Below are 15,699 nucleotides of genomic sequence, written 5' to 3'. Positions count from 1 at the left end.
GCTTTGAAGTGGTCCTTTTGAAAATCGCTCAAGTGTTGAAGACTAGCTAATAAGGTGTTGTTGCTTTCTGCATTAACTTTATCCTTACTCTTATACATGTTGGAACTTCCTCCCTTTGTGGAAAGCTAAGAATATATACAACAAACAAACTTATGAATATATATACATATATACATAATCGGAACTAACCAGTTTTAATTATTTTTTATGATGACAACTAACCATTGCATCTAAGTATCCAAACCAACTATTTGCAATCGATTGTTGACCGACCACAACACAAGCAGTATTATTATCTAACTGATGGATATACTGTAATTCACCTTGAACTGCACAAAAGGGGGGAGTTATGGGATATATGTGCATACACTTTTAATCAAAACAAACGATGCATAAACTAAAGTGCTATATTTATCAAAATAAGACATACATGGGATTGTTTCATAATCACCATCCGCATAGGTACTCTGATCTCTCTTTCGCTTTCTTATTAATTGGCGATCTGCGGCTACTACTATTGCATTTTCCTTTTTAAGTACCATTGCAAGAGCCGTACCACCCGTCCATTCACTATATATGCATTCATTCATTAAGATAAACATAACTATAAAAATCATAATAACATATATAATAACTTCATGCATAATTTAGTCAATAATTTATACTATAGCAAGCCTATGATCAGGCAGATGAATTAACACTTACTAGCCATCGTCTTTGGATGGTGAAGCTCCACTAGTATAGATTCCATTTTTAGTAGGCATAACCTAACAAAACGGTGTACGGGAAAAAGTAGAAGTGCTTTTATTTCTTACAAAAGGTGAAGCACTTATAAGAAGTCAAAAGTAATGTGAAGCTTGTACGGCAAAACCCTGCTTATGAATGAAGAAGTCCATAAATTAGTATGGTAAACTTAAAATGAAAAGCAAAATAAATTCTTCCAATACTTGTTAATTTTGTTGATTACAAAATATCATTTCAACTTATTCTACTCTTCAACTTTTCTTTGCTTCAATTTATTCTATTCTTCAACTTTTCTTTGCTATATAGAACGTTTTTGACCATAAGATTTACACTAAATACAAATCTACCAACTACATACGAGATTTAATACCGTTTTCGGAGTTTATAATATGAACTGTTAAGTGGGATAATTATTTACCAACAAGGGCATAAGATCGCAAAGCACCATCAACCCAACTAACATTGCAGATTACTCATTCCCCTAACAAAGAACATCTAAAGTTTTGCCAGTAGGTTAGTAAAATAAGCAAATATAGAAAGTATCAGGTTGCAAAGCACAAAACATAAATAACGAAGTATCAACCAACCAGTTCAACTAGATTGAAAGAAGGTTCTCCAGAAATCAAAGCCTCCCTAGCTCCCGCAACAACACCTGAGTAAGAAGTGGTATTTTCACCCACAAATGTTAGAGACCGTCCAAATGCAGTAAAAATTTGAATGAAGAAAGCATCGAACCTCAGAAAAAGTTTCTATAATCAAACAGAAACAGAACTGTGAGACAACAATAAATTGTACTTGCATATGATTACCAGAACGCAAGTGATCCCTTGTTAACTCCACCTTAAGACTCAAAACATTATTAAAAACAGGAATAAAAAAAATCATATAGGAGATGATTTAGCGAATTAGGTGCAAGAAAATTTCAGGTTCAGGTGTTGTCCAAAATGCAGCAATTACATTTCCTTATATAAGCACCCACACCATCATATACACAGAGATACTAATATGTCAACACTTACAAGTAGAAGAGTTACAACAAGAAGCAAAGTCAGCTCATTGTACCACAAGTTTTCTACAAGATTCCCACCCATTATTAAAAACATTTGTGCAAACTAGATGACATTTGTGCCATAATTGTATTGTTAAACCCACACATTCTTACTGCCCATTACCAACAAGAAAATTAACTAGAACCACATAGCAATATAAATACAACTGCAACTAGATGGAGAGAGAATCAATCTGTATGAACATGGATCAAAAGTCCAACTAGGCATTTTGGGATTTGCCAAACACTAATTGAAACTACACGAGCTGTACAGAAAAACCAAAAAGTTCTCATACCACCAAATCCTAGATTATAAAGCCAGCAAAGCACATACCTATAGTTATTATCTCTGAAACCTAGACTAGCAATACCCGCTTTTAGCTTGTTTTGTTTAATAGTGGTTAGTCAACTAACAAAAAAAGTTCCTATTCAAAATAATCTTCATGCGCTAGGACCTTTCTTAGAACCTGAGTATGATGATGACTACCATCAAGAGATGCTTTACAATGTGGATATTGAAGCACCAGATACGGATTGGAGTGATTGGGTTTCATCCTCTATTGAATCACAGGCGATCTCTGATCAAGACAAGTCTGAGATTTCTTTCTTCAGAGAGGAAGGTTACCGGCAAGAGGGTTTTCATTCTGGCACCATCTCAGACTCTTCAAGGTCTATTGCGGAAACATGGCTAGCTGAAGAAAATAGCACCTTCGAGACTCAAAGTTCTGACTGGTTGCTCCCTCGCCCCCTCATTTTACTGAGATTCATCAACCTTTCAGTCCTACAAATTTCCTTGTCTCAGACATAGAAGAAGCTGAACTCATATCAGACAATGACTTCCCAAGCTCAGTCATAAAGCGACTAAACCCCGAGAATCAATCTTATTTGAACAGTACAAGCATTGGTTCATCTTCTGCTCCAGACTTTTCAAGAATTGTAACTACTGAAGAACTGGATCAATGGATAAATATCCTTCAACCGGCGAAAAAGTTCAAGCCTGACATTTTGGAGCTTCCAGCTCTTTCTACATCTGTCAGTTCCATCATTTGCACGCTCAGCACAGCTTCTATTGAAGACGATTCGACACAACCAGCCATCACTGCACCACCTTCAGAATCTCAAGATTCACAACACCAACATCTTCCTTAATCGGACATACCCAATGCAACAAAAGTCACATTCAAGGGCCGGTGGATACCCCCTACATTTTTTGATTCACTGTCTATAACCCATATCTAAGTTTAATATGCTTCCTTATATCTCAGTTTTTGGTACATCATGTTAATATCCATACATCTACGTATTGTGTTTGCTAGTTACTAGGTTACCTTCTAGATTGAGCTGGTGGTTGACACCTTTTGTTTGCTCACACTGCTTGTTTAATAATGCTTGCTTATATAAATAATGCTTGTTTTCTCCTTTTAACCTCTCTGTGAATGCTGCCCCTTTAGTGCCATAAAATGCAATATTGTTAAATTATAATCCATAACCCTGCCTTAGCCTACTTTCTGATTTTACACTGATTTGGTTCGGCACTGTTCTAGTTTAACCTTTTCTGGTATGACAATTTTTTAACTAACTTGGTTTTGGTTTTACACTGTGTTGATTTAGCTGACATTGTAGGTTAACTACTAAATTTTAATCTACTTGTATATACTCCGCATCTTAGTTCTCTACTTCCAGTTTTAATTTTTTCCCCTGTGTTATAGTGTACGTTATCATTAATTTAATCCATCTGTGCATACAGTTAGCACCTGTTGGTTCTCTCTCAAACTAGTTTACTTGCATATTCTACATCTCAGTATATACCTTAGCTGTAAGTCTTATTTATTTATATATTTACAGTTGCACTTGCATCATTACATCTGGTTTCAGTTAGAATACCTACATCTTTGCATCATCTCTTGAGTCTATTTGCATTCTACTTCCTGCATTTACATAACGGCACTAGTTTCCTTTTATCTATTTGTCCTGTATCTTACCAGTACTCGAAGTAGTCATTTAGGAGTCTGTAAATTCCTGTTTTGTTATTTATTATTACTTTGTTAAGAACTGTTGCCTTGCGCAGTAGTTAGTTTCGTCACAATTGCTAGAATTCAGTCACATGCACTTAAACTTTGAATCTGCAAGCTTAATTTGTTCCCATCTCCAGTTTACTGTTTTTTTTTAATAGTGCTGGATAAATCTTGTCCCTCAATTGGTTTGAAATTGCTTGAATCTACTTCTCTTACCCTCCTTTACAACCACATTTTAATCTGACCTGTTTTCTGAATTCTGATTTACAGTGTCACAAACCATCTTAATTTGCATTCTGCTTCCTGCATTCACATAACGGTACTAGTATCCTTTTATTCTATGTGTCCTGCATCTTACCAGTACTGTAAGTAGTCATTTAGGAGTCTGTAAGTTCCTGTTTTGTTATTTATTGTTACTTTTTTAAGAACTGTTGCCTTGCGCAGTAGTTAGTTTCGTCACAATTGCTAGAATTCAGTCACATGCACTTAAACTTTGAATGTGAAAGCTTAATTTGTTCCCATCTCCAATTTACTGATATTTTCTATAGTGCTGGATAAGTCTTGTCTTTCAATTGGTTTGAAATTGCTTGAATCTACTTCTCTTACGCTCCTTTACAGCCACATTTTAATCTGTCCTGTTTTCTGAATTCTGATTTATAGTGTTACAAACCATCTTAATTTTACCAGAAAACTAAAGTATCCTTTTCATTGATCTATTCTTGTGACTTTAACATATTCTCATTTTGATACATAAGTCTATTTTGTACTATTAACATATATTCACATCTCTCTGCTTAGTACCTAAATTGTATTTATAATATAAGTTTGTACTGTGATATTGAAATATAAGTCTATATTGTACGCTTAAACTGTATTCACATCTATTATATTCAATCCTATATTTTTTTCTCTGTATAGTGTTTGTTTTGAAGCATTCTCTGTGTAATAAGTAATTACTTTGTATAGTGTTTGTTTTGAAGCATTCTCTATGTAATAAGCAACTGATCAGAATTCTAGTTTGGCTGATATAACACCTTTAAAATCCCCTAGTTTTTCCTTCTCCTGCACTTGGATTTGTGATTTACTCTCTGTTAAAAGGTTCATATTCTTATTTTAACCATTTCTTTTCTTATTCCTCAAGAAGCCTTCTCTACTCTTAAAGCCTATTAAACCTAAATATTCCACCTCTTCAAAAGCCCATTGAACCTATCTTCAAAATATTTCTTAAACTTCCCTAACCTCAGACTGCAAAGCCCACCAAAAATATCTCACACAAATCTAGTTAGTCATATTCACTATGAATATCCTTGCTTGGAATTGTCAAGGCATAAACCTACCATCCTCAATTCAATATTTAAAAGGACTAGTTAATCTCCACAAACCTAGCATCCTATTTCTATCTGAAACACTTTCTAACGATCAACACATAAGAAGACTAACACAATCCCTTCAATTCAATAATTACTTCAACATCCCAAAAATTGGAAGACGAGGGGGACTTTGCTTAATGTGGGAAGATAATCTAAATATCCAAATATTACTTCTATCTCAAAATTACATCCATACAAAAGTTACACCACCGCCTCCAGAACAACCATGGTTCTTCACGGGTATCTATGGCCCTCCACATTCGGATATAAGGAAAAATCTTTGGTAAGAATTTCCAACAATCTTCAACAATATTGACCCGTCTACACCCTGGCTATTAATGGGAGATTTCAACGACGTCTTAAATCAATCGGAAAAAAAAAGGAGGAAGGCAAGTAACATTTTAACAATCTCAACCTCTTCTCACCCTAATGGATCAGATGGGTTTTATAGATTTAGGATTCCTAGGAGACCCATACACTTGGACAAACAACCAAATAGGGCAAGATAATATCCTAGAAAGATTAGATAGGGCTTTAGCAACTCATCTATGGAGGACAGAAAACCCACATGCAACAGTTACTCACCTTCCTAGAATAGCAACTGATCATGCCCCGATACTACTACAAAAGAAAGCAATAGACTGGCAAGGAACAAAAAATTACAAATTCGAACACCTCTGGCTCTCTCATCCCCAACTCAAACAGATAGTCGAATCGGCTTGGGAACAACAACAAGATAATGAACCTACTCTCAACCTACAGCTAAAGTTAATCACAACAGGACAAACTCTCCTAAAATGGAACAAGGAAACCTTTGTCCACCTACCAACTAAGATCAAGGAATCAACAACCAAAATAAAGAACATCCAACACCAATGTGCTTCCCAAACTGGATCAGATCTAGAACTTTGACTGATTCAAGAAAAACAACTGAGAATAGAACATGAAGAATTATTACAATATCATGCGACATATTGGCAACAAAGATCTAGAATTCAGTGGCTTCAATCAGGCGATCTTAACAAAACTTTTTTTCCATACTAAAGCTACCATTCACAGAGCTTGTAACGATATACAACAACTACAAGACTCACAAAACAACTGGATTAGCAAAAAGGAAGACGTTATTCAACTCATCCTAGAACACTACTCTCAGCAATATACGGCTCCACCGACAGTAATAAATGAAGATCTATTCATAAAAATCAGACCAAGATTGACTCCTAGACAATCATACCAACTTACGAAGGAAGTAACTACAACAGAAATCAAACAAGCACTTTTCTCCATAAATTCTGAAAGTGCTCCGGGTCCAGATGGCTATACAAGTAAGTTTTTTAAAGTTTTCTGGGATACAACTCACCCTCAATTGATAGCGATGGTTAAAGCTTTCTTCAATAACCTTAATATGCACCCTCTCATGAATCACACAAACATAACACTAATACCTAAAGTCGACCACCCTTCAAAACCTTCACAATTCAGGCCAATAGGACTCTGCAACGTCACATATAAAATCATCTCAAAAATATTAGTCAACCGGATTAGACCTATTCTCCCCTTTTAAATAAGCCATTTCCAAAGTGCTTTTGTTCCGCAAAGATCAATACACGACAATATAGACATTGCTGGAGAACTCTTTCATAACATTAGAACCTCAAAACCCACCAAAGATCCAAAAATAGCTCTCAAACTAGATATCCAAAAAGCATATGACATCCTAGACTGGGGATTCATCAAAACTTCATTTACAAAACTTGGATTCCCATCATCCTTTATAGACTACATTATGATGTGCATCACAACAGTTACTTACTCCATCAAAATTAATGGTATACCTCATGGATACATCACCCCAAGTAGAGGCATCAGACAAGGAGACCCACTATCGTCCTATATTTTTATCATCTGTGCTGAAATCCTATCCACAAACCTGGGAAACCTTCAAAACCAAAAATTAGTCCCAGGAATTAACATTTCACAAAAAGCACCTTCCATAATTCACCTAATGTATGCATATGATCTTCTGATAACTTTTAAAGCGTCAACTCAGAGTAACCATCACCTTAAAACATTTATACATGCCTATAGCTCCTCTGCAGGGCAAGTAATTAACACTGCCAAATCAGTAATCATCCACCATCCTAATTTAGATCCAATCAAAATAAGTGATCTTCAACAATTCTTTAATATGCCGGCCACATCAAAACCGCCAACCTATTTAGGCATACAGTTTAAACAAGGAAGAGAAGCAAATCACACCTTCGCTCCTCTCCTATAAAGATTGGCTAGAAAAGAAAAAGGATGGATGACAAAATGCCTAACCCCGGCAGGAAGACTCCTCCTCATCAAAACATCCCTAACCCCTACCACAAATCATATAATGCAAACACAAAAATTTCCCAAAAATATACACGAACAAATAGATCGTATAACCAGAAATTTTTCTGGGGACATGACTCAACAACAAATAAACTACACCCTATGGGATGGGATAAAGCAACAAAGCCATTATCCGAAGGAGGATTAGGGATAAGGAAAAGCAGTGATCATAATACATCCCTTCTATTGAAAAGAATCTGGAATTCGCATGAACAACCTAATTCCATATGCGGAAGCCTTTTCAGTGCAAAATACCTCAATAAACAACCAATTCTACAAGCAAACATTACCATTCCTTCCTCTTCCAGTCCTAAATGGAGACAACTAGCATCAATTATCCCTACCATGCAAAACTTAATTTTCCATCATATTGGAAATGGATTATCAACTCCGATAGAGGCTAATTGGATTCCACACTCTACCAATCTCGATCCAACGCAATGCTACCCAGTTCAAATGGTAGCAGATATCATCGACCCAATATCCCACTCCTGGAATCATGAAAAATTGAACACCTTTCCCAACCCAAAAATTCAGAAAATCATCAACATCTACCTACCTCAAAACAATACTCCAGATAAAATTATCTGGCCGCACTCAAAATCGGGAAGCTACACCACATCTTCAGGGTACAAATGTCTAACCCTTGGTCAACCAACCCACACACCTCTACCACCTACCAAATTCTTATGGACCTTACCATGTCCACCAAAAATTCTGCTTTTCTTGTGGAAATCCATTAATGAAGGTTTACCGACCTTCTCTCTCTTACATCGAATCCATTTTACCAACTCAGACATATGCCCTAGATGCAATACTGATACGGAAGTAGCAGACCACCTTTTAATTCATTGTCCAACAACGGCTTCTTCCTGGAACATCTTATTCAACCAACTTCAAAATGCACCAAACACCAACCCCAACCCAAACTTCACTTTAAATCCTCAACTTAGAACACTATTCTTGGTGAATATCTTCCACAGAAATCTTGTGGAGATTAAACTCTTATTTATACTCTGAAAAACAGTTACAGAGTTATTGATAAAGCCAAATATTGTTACAGATATTGAGAACGAGTTTATAGCTAACCAAAAGAGAACTATTAACTAGCCTATAGTCTAGTGCAGACTGACTGACTAACTGAACAGAGAGTCTTGAGGAAGACTCTATGATGTACGCTTAACACCTCCCCTCAATTTGTACTTGAGTGGACGAGTGTGAAACTTGTCTCGGATGTACTTAAACCTAGGAGAAGAGAGCCCCTTAGTAAATATATCATCCAGTTGGTCTTTAGAACATATGAACCGCACCTGTAACTGCTTGTCAGCGACCCTCTCCCGAACAAAATGATAGTCGATCTCTATGTGCTTAGTTCGTGCATGAAAGACAGGATTTGCAGTGAGATACGTCGCACCAAGATTATCACACCACAATGTTGGAGATGATGCAAAAATACCTAGTTCCTTAAGTAATGACTGAATACAGATAAGTTCAGAGGTTGCAATTGCAACACCCCTATACTCAGCCTCCGTGCTCGACCTAGAGACAGTCTTCTGCTTTTTGGCACTCCATGAGATTAAATTCCCACCAAAGTATACACAATACCCACTTGTAGACCTCTGTCATCTAAACTGCCTGCCCAGTCCGCATCAGAATAAGCATGTAAAGAGAAGTCCTTGGATGATCTCATGTAAACCAAAGTCAATATGTTTCAGATAACGGATGATCCTTTTCACTAGCTCCCAATGCTCCACAAACGGCTCATGCATATATTGACACACTTTATTAACTGCCACTGAAATGTCAGGCCGTGTCAGATGCAAATATTGAAGTGCACCAACAACACTGCGATACAAAGTTGGATCTGCAAACTTTTCTGAGCCAACTTTATGAATCTTGACATTTGAGGCTAAAGGTGTCGTCACTGGTTTAACACCATCCATCCTTGTTCGACAGAAGATCAGTTACATACTTGCGCTGAGTTAAAACAATTTCTGATCCTTGCCTGAGAACCTCAACACTCAAAAAGAACGACAAATCACCCATGTCTTTTATAGCAAAGGCTTTTCCGAGATCCGTAATGAGATTGGTAATCATTGGATTCGAACCTGTGACTATTATATCATCAACATATACCAACACATAAATTGTGTAAGAGTCAGAGAGCAGTATAAATAAAGAACTGTCAGAAATTGATGCTTTAAACCCAAGATGCAACAAGTGATTGGAGAGCTTCGAAAACCAAGCACGGGAGCCTGCTTAAGACCGTAAAGCGACTTGTGCAACTTACAAACATGATTGGGAAAATTTGGATCCACATATCCAGGCGGTTGCGTCATGTAGACATCTTCTTCCAAATTGCCATGTAAAAAGGCATTCTCAACATCCAATTGTTTCAGCTGCCATTGATTCATCACAGCAAGTGATAATACAAGCCGAATAGTACATGGCTTTACAACAGGACTGAAAGTCTCTCCGTAATCAACACCCTGTTGATTGAAGCCTTTTGCAACCAAACGTGCTTTGCGTCTTTCAATACTCCCATCAGGGTTTTGCTTAACACGGAATACCCATTTTGAACCAACTACATTCATGCCAGGCTCATACTTAACCAACGAGTATACCATTTTGAATGAGAGCATTGATTTGATCATCCATAGGTCTCCTCCTGTGGATCTTTGTTCGCAGTAGAAAAGCAAGTTGGCTCCATGAAATCTGACTCAGGAAGAGGATGTTTCGTAGCTGTCAAGCACATTTTTTAATGGGTTTTGAGATACCTGCCTTAGCCCTTGTAACCATGGGATGAGTGACTGCAACTTGCTGCATAGGCTGTTCAACTTCGTGCTGAACATTTTGTAGTATATGCTGATTTAATTCCAAAGAACTGCTTGAGTTTGCCTGAGAAACATTGAGCGGATCCATATTCTGCGCTGTAGAAACTGGAGATTGTTGAGCAGATGAAGATGCACTTTCAGTAGACAACACTGTTGGTAGGCTACAGGTGAATCACTGTGAACAAGTGAGTGCTGAGTACCAGAATCATGAGCTGCTGAGAGATTTGGTTTCTTAAATGGATGAGAAAACAACACACTAGTACAAGAGGGCTTTATACCTGAACAAGACGACGGCAGCTGCTGTGGTATAGGCATGAAAGGGAATGATCTCTCTTCAAAACGAACATGACGACTAATATAGATTCTATTTGTTTCACGATGCAGACACATGTAACCTTTGTGAGCACTGCTATATCCTATAAAAACACATGGAAGTGAACGTGGCTCAAGTTTATGTTTATTGTATTGGCGAAGGCAGGGATATGCTAAGCATCCAAAAACTCTTAGAAAGCTGTAATCTGGTTTATTTTTAAATAAGAGTTCAAGAGGAGTAATATTCTCAGATTTGTATTTTGGGAGTCTGTTAATGAGATAGCAAGATGTAGAGAATGCATCAGCCCAAAAAGACTGAGGCATGTGTGCATGAAACAATAGAGCTAAACCCGACTCAGTCACATGACGTATGCAACGTTCTGCAATTCCATTCTGAGGCGAAGTATGTGGGCAAGAAAATCTATGTTGGATTCCAGACTCATTCAGGTAAGATGTGAATCTTTTGTATTCTAGAGCATTATCAGATTGAAAAACCTTAATGCTATGATATGTAAGATTTTCAATTTGCTTTCGAAAGAGAATGAATATTTGCAATGCATCAGAACGTTGTACAAGAGGATATATCCATGTGAAATGAGAATAAACATCCATAAAAAGAATATAATAACGATAACCAAGTCTAGACAGCTTGGGTGAAATCCAAATATCAGAGACTATCAAGCCTAAAGGCTTGTCATAAACAATTTTTCTAAGAGAGAAAGGCAGCTTCCTGCTTTTACTAACATGACATGAGTGACAGAAATCAAAATTATTACTTAAGACAGGAATTGAAGATTGATGACAAATTTTGGAGACCGTACGCAACATTGGGTGACCCAGACGTTGGTGCCACAGTGGTAGAGTAGAGCAGACATGAGCTTGCGGCTTTATTGAGGGTGCTAACATGTCTATGCCCGAGAAGATGTAGAGACCATTCTTATTTAGCCCTCGCAGAAGTGTTGCCCCCGTTTGCTTGGCCTTCACAACAAAGTAAGAAGTGTGAAATTCAAAAAATACATCATTGTCTTTGCAAAATTGTGAAACTGACAGCAAGTTTGTTTTTATTTGTGGAACATGAAAAGTGTTGTTTAAAACAAAATATCTTGACTTGTAGAGGAATGAGCCATTACCAACATTGGCATTGTTGAGTGCATTACCATTACCAACGTGTACTTGCTCAGTACCATCATATTCATGAGGTATAGTGAGATTCCTCAAATCTGCAGTAAGATGATGAGTAGCTCCCGTGTCCGTTACCCAACCATTATCATTCTGGCCACCTGGTAAAGCAACATATGCTGCACGTTGACGTTGATTGTCACTACTTTTCTCATATCAAAACCAGCAACGATTTGCCGTGTGATTTCTCTTCTTACAAATCTGACAGACCTGATCTCCCTGATTACCTCTTGGTTGCTGCTGAGTGTTGGTGTAGTTTCTTGGATTGTTGTTGTTGTTCCTCCTGTTGTTCTGGTTATTATTATATGGAAATTGATTCCCATGATTGTTAAAACGCCTCTGATCAGGCCTGCTGCTTGAAACAACAACATTAGCCAAAGGTTGCTGCAAAGACTGTAATTGTTGCTCTAACCGCATATCAAAGGTTAGTAAATGAGTATAGAAGCTATCTATAGTCAGATTTTCAGCAGTGCTCAAGGATGTAACAATTGGGTCATAAGATTGATTTAGACCATTACTAATGGCTTGTTTCTTCTCATCATATGAAACCGTGCATCCAGATGCAGTAAGCTGCTCAAATAGATTCTTAGCTTCTTGCAGAAATTGTTTAAGAGATCTATTACCTTTCTGTAGTGAATGAAGTTGCCTTTTTAGATTCACCTGATGTGCAAGGGTTTTTGGTGTAAAATGGCTCTCTAGCTTATCCCAAACTTGCTTAGCCGTATCCAGTCCACCAACTTCAGTTAGCACTTCAGGTGTAAGAGTGGAGTTTAGCCAGCCAACCAGCAGTGAATCACAAGCCTCATGTTCTGTAAAGTCTGGGTTGATGTCATCACTGTCAGGAAGAGTTCTTGCAGGCTTTACCTTGGTGCCATCAATAAAACCAGTGAGACCATATCCTTTGAGAATAGGCTTGAACTGTGTCTTCCAAAGAAGATGATTGGTTTCTGTGTGTTTGAGGGTTACCAGGTGATGTATCTGGATTTGTCTAAGACTGGATGTTGAAGCCATTCTGATGTTTTAGGGTTTTGTTTTTTTTTTGTGTTATATTTGGTTTTGGTTCTTGCAGAAGCGTTGGATCGACAAGCTGATACCAACTTAGAACACTATTCTTGGTGAATATCTTCCACAGAAATCTTGTGGAGATTAAACTCTTATTTATACTCTGAAAAACAGTTACAGACTCATTGATAAAGCCAAATATTGTTACAGATATTGAGAACGAGTTTATAGCTAACCAAAAGAGAACGATTAACTAGCCTATAGTCTAGTGCAGACTGACTGACTAACTGAACAGAGAGTCTTGAGGAAGACTCTATGATGTACGCTTAACACCTCAAACAACCATATCCCAAATCCTCCAGCATCCAACATCAACATCTATAATCTCCTCAGTCTGTTTCCTATTTTGGACCCTATGGCTATCCAGAAATGATCTAATTTACCAACAAAAACAAACAACTTCAGAAGAAATCGTAGCCTGGGCACAAAAACTACAACAAAATTTTTTTTGGGCACTACACGCTTCACCACCAATCATACCAGGAGATACACCAACATTCAACAACACGATAACAAACAAAAGAACATCAACAATATTGGTAGGTTGGTCCACTCCGAATATCAACTGGATTAAGATTAACACAGATGGAGCAGCCAGAGGACATCCGGGATTTGCAGGAGCTGGATTCATTTGTAGAGACTCTGATGCACGAACATTAATAGCTATGGCTCAACCACTAGGAATTACGACAACACTAACTGCAGAAACATGGACCTTATTATTGGCTTCAAGAACATCATCGGAGAGACAATGGACTAGAATCCTATTTGAAACAGACTCGGAAAACCTCATGAGGTTCATCACATCAACTACGTCGCCACCTTGGCACATAGCAGGAATGATCGAAGAAATAAAAATGAGACTTAGGAAAATCCCGCAGGTCGCTATACAACACAACTACAGGGAAGGAAATCAAGCAGCGGACGGATTGGCAAACCATGCAGCGGATGGAAGCCATGCAGGAAATTTTTCAACCAAAATTTGGGACCAGGCAATTCCATCCTTTATCAGTCACATTTTATTTCAAGACTCTGTGGGTACCACATATCCACGACAAGTTGTAAACTAAATTTATTTTAATAAATTGTATGCTTCAAAAAAAAAAAAACTAACAAAAACAAATAAAATTGTTTTTTAATAAGAAAACAGGGTAACCCCTGATGTTATATAGACATTATTAACAATATGATTTCAGGTGATTTTTCTCTGTTGTGGTTAAAAGCTGAACAAAGCTCTTTTCTGAGAGTTTCTGGCCCCGGAATATATTTCAGCCAATAGAAACATCCCGTTATTTCACACCAACAATACTTCGTCTCGGAACACAACCGAGTTTATTTTCCTATTTAGGATTTTTGCTATCCACCGATCAGACCTAAAAAAAAAAAGAGAATAGTTCACGCATAAACCTTTTATTTCTTTTTCTCATCTCTCTTTTCTACCTCTTTGTTAGCATAAACCATAGATTTTTCTTCCGTGTTTAAACCTTAACAGCAAAACAATAAAAATCACGGTGATTGAGACTTAAGGTAAATATAAAAGAGGCGATACAAAAATTTCAACATAGAAACATCTCGCTGTTTTTTTCTTTTTCTCCTGTTCCGTTTTGGTTTTGATTTTGTTGATTTTTCTATTTTTGCGGGTGATTGATTGTCATTCACGCTAATGATTTCACGGTGATAGGAATTCTCGAAAGGGACAACTTCATATGCATTCAAGGGGATGGTTGGGTGTGCTGTACCTATTGAAGTCCATATAACAATAGTGTGTCATCGTCCATAATGGAAGGTGGTATTCTCGGTGCTTCAAGAAACTTTAGTGGTTTTAATAAACTCTTTGATGGGTCCAAATGGGTTTTGTCTAACCCAACACCTGTACCTCTTGGAGTAAAACAGTGATGAGGTATGCATATCTAACTGTTCGTAAATCTTTATCTCAAAAATGTAGTGCTCTCCCATCTAAAACGTAAAGCAATCACGGGGAGATAATATGTTTCCTTAATACATAAATTATTGGTAAAAGGGGAAGTTCTCTGTTGCACCTTGGTTGATCTAGCACTCATTATATTTTGAGTATGCCCTATCTTCTTAGTTGTTGTATGGATAAAGCTGCCAGTGTAGGACGTGAGTACAACAGAATCAAAGCAACAATCTGAATTTCTCGCAAGTATCTTAAATTTTTTTGCTGTTAATAATTTTTTAAATTTAGCATGAAATGTATAAGTCAACTAATCGGTTAAGTATCATCATGACATGTCGTATGGTGCCATTATGGAGCTCAGATACTGGATGTAGCAATCGACTCTTAATTGGAGAGGTTGCCATGTGTTGGCTCAAAATTGTGCTAAAAAAAAAAGTTGTGATTTTACAATTTGCAAACCTATTAATGTGAAATGATCAACTATTGCAGGTTGGGAACCAAGGGAAGAAGTACATGGATGCCGGTGCATCCATGGGAGTTTGGAATCCAATGGCACTTTGATCTATCAGATGGCACAGTAAACATATTAGCTTAGTAATTTGTTATATTATTTGCAAATGATTTAGTTGAGTCTTCCAAATCTTTCTGATAATATGTCATATGTGATAAGATTAATTTTAATTATTCAAATTTTTGTTTAACGGTTGGTGTCATTAGATATGTATGTAGACTAGATGAAGTATGCTAATGTAAATTATGTAGATGAAACATAGTAATGTGAATTCAATGATCCCACTTATGTAACATTGTCAACGTTTTGACATCCTAAGTCATA

The sequence above is a fragment of the Papaver somniferum genome, chromosome 3, assembly GCF_003573695.1.
Source record: "Papaver somniferum cultivar HN1 chromosome 3, ASM357369v1, whole genome shotgun sequence".
Classification (NCBI taxonomy): Eukaryota; Viridiplantae; Streptophyta; class Magnoliopsida; order Ranunculales; family Papaveraceae; genus Papaver; species Papaver somniferum.
The sequence above is the reverse complement of the archived record's forward strand: the minus strand, read 5'-3'. Positions refer to the sequence as shown.